Source organism: Nicotiana tomentosiformis, chromosome 12 (assembly GCF_000390325.3).
Source record: "Nicotiana tomentosiformis chromosome 12, ASM39032v3, whole genome shotgun sequence".
Lineage (NCBI taxonomy): Eukaryota > Viridiplantae > Streptophyta > Magnoliopsida > Solanales > Solanaceae > Nicotiana > Nicotiana tomentosiformis.
In genome coordinates, this window is record NC_090823.1 from 75,921,467 (window position 1) to 75,928,827 (window position 7,361).

Below are 7,361 nucleotides of genomic sequence, written 5' to 3' on the forward strand. Positions count from 1 at the left end.
GATCCTGAGCCTCGTACCTGGGCTCGATCACAACCAAGAATATCCAGTAGAAGAGAAAAATTGCAGCAGCTTTTTAAGTCCAATTTTTGATCCGTTAATTATCCGAAACTCACTCGAGGACTTCGGGACCTCAACCAAATATATCAACAAGTCCTAAAACATCATACGAACTTATTTGAAACCTCAAATCACATAAAACAACGCTAAAACTATGAATCATCCTCCAATTCAAGCTTAATGAAACTTAAGATTTCCAACTTCTATATTAGATACTGAAACCTCTAAAATCAAGTCCGATTGACATCAAATTTCGCACACAAGTCATAAATGACATAACGGAGCTATGAAAGTTTTCGGAACTGGATTCAGACTCCGATATCAAAAAGTCAACTTCCCGGTCAAACTTCCAAACTTAAATTCCTATTTTAGCCATTTCAAGCCTAATTTAACTACGGACTTCCAAATAAAATTTCGAACACGCTCCTAAGTCCAAAATCACCATACAGAGCTGTTGGAATCGTTAAAATTCTATTCTGGGGTCGTTTTCTTAAAATGTTGACCGAAGTCAAACTTGGCCTTTTAAAGCCAACTTAAGGAACTAAGTGTTCCGATTTCAATCCAAACACTTCCAAATCCTGAACCAACCATCCCGCAAGTCATAATTTAATATAAGCAAATACAAGGAGTTTTATTTAGGGGAACGGAGTTGTAAAAGTCAAAATGACTGGTTGGGTCATTACAATGTTAGTTTTATTAATTTATATGTTAGTTTTATTATTATTATTATTATATATTTTTGCTTATGACTCACTTATTTTTGACTATAATAAAATTAAATAATTAATTTTTATATTTATACAAGATTTAATTATTAAATATTCACATATGGGTTCCAGGCTCGATATTTGAGGTCTAGTAGCACCAAGATATCCTGAATTCTTGTGTTCATGATGAGAAAATTTTCTCGATTTATCACTTAACATGTTTGTTATTTTAAATATTAGTTTATTATTTATATGTTAGTTTAATATTGTATATGTTAGTTTTATTAATTTATATGTTAGTTTTATTATTATATATTTTTGTTTATGACTCACTTATTTTTGACTATAATAAAATTAAATAATTAATTTTTATAATTATACAAGATTTAATTATTAAATATTCACATATGGGTTCCGGGCTCGATATTTGAGGCCCAGTAGGACCAAGATATCCTGAAATATTGTGTTCATGATGAGAAAATGTTCTCGATTTATCACTCAACATGTCTGTTATTTTAAATGTTAGTTTATTATTTATATGTTAGTTTAATATTGTATATGTTAGTTTTATTAATTTATATATTAGTTTTATTATTATTATTATTATTATATATTTTTGTTTATGACTCACTTATTTTTGACTATAATAAAATTAAATAATTAATTTTTATAATTATACAAGATTTAATTATTAAATATTCACATATGGGTTCCGGGCTCGATATTTGAGGCCAAGTAGCACCAAGGTATCCGGTAAATATTGTTGTTTTCTCATGTTATTTTCTTACGATCATTGACTAGAATTAGACAGAGTTTGTGTTTGCATTATTAGCTATTTTGACGTAATTTTAGGTATAATAGATACTTAAATGATTAATTTCAATAACTATAAGGATACTACGCTAAATGGCACTACATTTTACTACGCTAAAAGGGCACTACATTACAAATACAAGCACTACATTAGGCCACAAGATACCACTAGAGGAAACTAAAGTAATAATTTATCTATTTTAATAGTCTTTAAGCAAGTAACAAATAAATTTAATCACAAAACATTCACGAAAATACATATACCATAGTAAAAAGTAACTTATTAACATTTTTTTAACAACTAATAGTAATTTCTCTAGTTTTATTAATTTTTTAGCACACTAATATCATAGTCCGGATAAAAATAACAAAATAGTTAAATCGCAAAATAATCACAAAACAACATAGAACACATTAAAAGCAACTAATATGCATTTTTATACGAGTTTCAACAAAAACTAAGTCGGAATACCTCGATTTAAGGTTTTTGGAAAGTTGAAGATTTGGCGATTTAGAGCCGAAACGAGCAACCCACAACGAGAGAACGCCTTAGCTAGGATGTGGAACCGAGAATCTTTACTTTTTGTGGGACGGGTGGGGTCCACTCGAGGTTTTTTGGTCGTTGATTGGGGGGGGGGAGACAAGAGGTAGTTATTTTTTTTGGGGGGGGGGGATTCTGTTTGGTGGGGGAAGGGAAGGGGACGGGTTTAATATGCAGGTATAGCGCCGTTTATTAAGGCGCTATACTATAACGCCTTAATAAATGGCGCTATACCTGGCCGTCTTTTCATATTCAAATATAGCGCCCTTTTAAAAGGCGTTATACCTTAACGGGCAAACGGCCGTCCTAACTAGACATGAGTTAAATAAACTAACAAATATCGAATTTCAAACCATTATAGTTTTTCACTACAACATTAAATTATTCTTCAACACTAAACAATCCATGTATATCAAACAAACTATCTTTTATTTTAAAAATGTTGGATGCAATTCATATTTGAGGAGCAGGTTGCTGGCTTCTGATGTTTCTTTAACTTAAAGTCACTATAAAGGAAGATCAATATTAAAAAAGGTTTCATGTCGATAGAATTTGCACTAGACAATTGGAACATGGATGATCGAATTTATACTAATCTGCAATTTGAGGTATATATCTTTGAAAGAGCATTATATATATACTACCCTCCGACATTCATGAGGCACTTATGGACTTTTACACCATTAGTTTTTTTGAACTTGAAATAAAATACAAACTTGAGTTGAAACTTCCAATAAATTTACATTGTACATATAGATTTCACATTTTCTAGAAGTTAACTTCTTATAATACCAATACGTATATCACATTTCCAAATCTAATCTTTGCAATTTTGATATTTTTTCTTTTTGTTCTCTTTTTTTTCAAACTTAACATTTTAGATTTTTACAAATACATATATCCCGATATTTCTTTGACATAGACAAAGTATAGAGAAGGGCTTGCTTTTCTTTGAAATTTTTCATTCTCAAATCTAGCAAGAGTAAAATTGCATAGCCCGATCGATCACAGAAGCAAGTCTATTCAGCTCATTAAAAGAATGTAGGCCATGCCATCAGCACATACTTGAAGAAATTAATGTAACGATCTGACCGGTCATTTTGAGTTTTAGCGTTCCATTCGGTGGTTTGAGACTTTGAGTAGTTTCATATTATGTATTATGACTTGCGTGTATGGTTGATTTCGGTTTTCGAGCGGTTCGAGATTGATTTGGAAGAATGATTCTCGTTTTAGAAGCTTTAAGTTGGAGGAGTTGACCAAGGTTTGGCTTTTGGGTAAACGGATTCAGAATCGGGTTTTAATTATTCCAATAATTTTGTATGATGATTTTGGATATGTCCACAAAGTTTGGTTAAATTCCGAAGAGTTTTGGATAAGTTTGGGTTGTATAGTGATTGTTTTCGGTTTCGACGTCGATTTGAGCATAAAGGTTACCATATTGAGCAAACAACCTTTGATTTGTGTTTCGACTAAACTATTATATCCGTATCGTAATTTTGGAACCATAGCAACTGAAATCATCAAGTTTTGACATCGCATGAGGAATTTATGGTCATTTTACTAAGAATTGGGTTGCTAGATTTTTTAGATTAATTACGAAATTGCCATTAAATTCGTATTTAAAAATCTGCACTATTTTCAAATATTGAAACCAACATATCTCCTTCATTATAAGGTCAAATGGAGTGATTAAAAAGCCTAACTTAACTGGAATTTGATGTCGTGCTATAAACTTGTAGAGAAATCTAGACTAGAACTATTGATGATTCTACGTTAGCTCTAAAGTAAAGAGACCACTTAAAAATCCTCATCGGATAAGAAAAGATATACCAGATAGAGCGCAACCAAGTCCATTTTTGACTGAGAAGGCTAAATCATCACCTTATTTGAGGAAGTAGCTTTCCATATATTTTGACGTTATTTACCCTACTTGCTTGTTGTTTGGATACTAATTTGTGCGATAATTGAGCTTAATAGAGTTTATTTTATGTGTAGGAATGCTTGGACATGAATTGGAGAAAAGTTGCATGAAATGGTACCTCAGAGCTACAAAACGAAGCAATAAAAGAAGACTTGCAAGGCAATAAAAATCCACGGCCATAGACAGTGCAAGGCCTTGTCCAGGGCACTGTCATTGGCGCCCCTAACAGTGCCTCACGCAGAAACATTGGCATCCCTGACAGTGCCTCGCGCAGAAATGTTGGTGCCTCTGACAGTGCCTCGTGCTGACGATGTTATCCGAGCCACTTTTATTTCCTCATAATTTTTGGACGTGTAGCCTTCAACCCTACATTATAAATACCTCATAAACTTAGTTTTGGGGGGGGGGGGGGGGGGGGGAGGACACTATTGGAGAGACATTATTGGAGAGGCAAAAGACTATGGAACACTCTGGAGCACGAATGACAAGAGTTTTTCTCTCCGCTCTTCTTTAATCTATAGTTTAAAGAAGTGCAAGGCGATGAAAAGTCATGGCCATAGACAGTGCAAGGCCTTGTCCAGGGCACTGTCATTGGCGCCCCTGAAAGTTCCTCGCTCAGAAACATTGGCGCCCTGACAGTGCCTCGCGCAGAAATGTTGGTGCCTCTGATAGTGCCTCGCGCCGACGACACTATTCGAGCCAATTTTATTTCCTCCTTAATTTTGGACATGTAGGCTTCGACCCCAACCATATAAATACCTCTTAAAGCTAGTTTTTGAATGGGAAGGACACTATTGTAGAGGCAAAAGGCTACGGAACACTTGCAAGCAACGTATCACAAGAGTTTTCTCTCCTGTTCTTCCTTAATCTATATTTTAATGCTTTCAATTATTATCATGATTGTTAGTATGGTTATGAGTAGCTAAACTTTCTCATCTAGGATTTGATGAAACCTATTGAACGATGAATTCTTGTTACATTTTAATTTTGCCTTTGAATATCCCTACTTATTCAACTACGTATTTATTGCTGTTGATTGAATGACCATCAATTGACTGTGTCTATTTATTATGTATTGCTTGAGAAAGAGTACATATTTAGGTTGTTGTCGAACAACGTCACTCCCAAGGTATATGAAATATCAATACGGCGGATTTAAAAGTGGGATTAGAGATAATGAAGTTTTGACGTGATCACAGTGAGCGATGAAAAAGTGCGAGCGAGCGTAATGCGAGAGAATATGACTAGTAAATTATTGTAGTTGCTCGAGAGAGAATTACGATAAGTCGATTGCTCATGATCAGTAGAGAATACTTAGGCGAAATTGTAGGAGACGTAACGGGAAGGATTCCGACAATTGGGGAAATCATAACTCTAGGCTTTCCCAATTTTATCTATGTAATGACCTAGCCGGTCGTTTAGAGAGTTGTAGCCCTGTTCCCCCCATTTACTGCTCCATTTGTGCTTTATAGCTGTTATATGACTTATCGGGTTAGTTGGTTTGTGTCCGGAGAGATTTCGGAATGCAATGAGACACTTAGTCTCATAATGGAAAGCTTAAGTTGAAAAAGTTGACCGTATGTTGACTTAGGTGTAAACGACCTCGGATTTAAATATTGATGGTTTCGTTATCTCCGTTAGGTGATTTTGGACTTAGGGGCACATCCGGATTGTGATTAGGAGGTTCGCAGTAAAATTAGGCTTGAAATGGTGAAAGTTAGAATTTTAGAAAGTTTGACCGGGAGTGAACTTTTTGATATCGGGGTCGGATTGGATTTTTGGAAGTGGGAGTAGGTTCGTGGTGTCATTTGTGACTTGTGTGCAAAGTTTGAGGTCAATCAGACGTGATTTGATAAGTTTCGGCGTCATTTGTAGAATTTGAAAATTTCAATGTTTATTAGGCTTGAATTGGGGTGTGATTTGTGTTTTTGATGTTCTTCGAGGTGATTTGAGGGTTCGACTAAGTTCGTATGATGTTTTAAGACTTGTTGGTATGTTTGGTTGAGGTCCCGGGGGCCTCGGGTTGATTTCGGGTGGTTAACGGACTTGGAATTTGATTTGAGAAGTTGCTGAAGCCTGTATGCTGTTGGTGTAATTGCACCTGCGGAGTAGGAACCGCAAATGCGAGCCTGTAGGTGTAGGTGAAGATCCTTAGATGCGGAGATGAAGGAGAGAAGGTAGAGGGACGCAGGTGCGAAGGTTTTCCTGCACCTGCGAGGCCGCAGATGCGGTGAAGAGGGCGCAAAAGCGGAGTGTGAAGGAGTTGAGGGGCATAGGCTACTTCCGCAGAAGCGGATCATGGGCCGCAGAATCGCCTCCGCAGGTGCGAGACCTGGAGCGCATGTGCGAGCCTAGGGGAGTTAAGTGACTTCTGCAGGTGAGGAGTTTTCACCGAAAAAGCGGGACCGCAGAAGCGGATTTTGGGATCGCAGGTGCGGTTTGACTGGGCAGAACATATAAACATAAGGGTTCGCGATTTTCTTCATTATCTAACATTTTGAGCTCGGAATTTGGAGGTTTTTGAGAGGATTTTCAATGGGATTCTTGAGGTCCTTGTGTTCATTTTTCTCCAATAATTATGTTTCCCCTTTGATTTTCCACCTAGATGGTGTATTTTTGAGATGTAATTTGGGGGTTTGAGGCTAGGGATTTGGAGAGTTGATTTTGGGGATTTGAATGACCAATTAGTGTCGAATTTTGATGAATTTGGTATGACTAGACTCGTGAGTGAATTTGAATTTCGAGACGTGGGCCCGGGGGGAGGGGGGGAGGGGTGAGCCGATTTCAAATTTTTGAGTTATAACTTCGTAATTTCTTGTAGAATTGATTCTTTTAGCCCGTATTGATTGTATCGTACTGCTTATGGCTAGATTCGGGTCATTTGAAGGCCGATTTGCGATGCAAAGGCGTATTGGAGTAGGGATTTGCTCGGATTGAGGTAAGTAACACTTCTAAACTTGGTTATGAGGGTTCGAAACCCCGAACTTATGTGTTATGTGATTGGTATTAAGGTGACGCACATGCCAAGTGACATGCATGCGGGCGTGCACCATGAGAATTGTGACCTGGTCGATTCCATGGCACTGTCTAGTGGTTCTATCTTATTGATATCCATGTTTTCATCATGTGATAAAGTAATTGAGCTGTCACTCATGCTAGATATCATATTTAGGATTTATGCCGGTACTGTTAGGACCCATAGTGGTCGTTTCTTGCTGTTGTCTTACTGATTTCATTGATATTTCATACTCAGTCATATCCATTCATTTCATATCATATGTCAATCTCTGTTGTTAATTATTGATACATCATATCATTATTT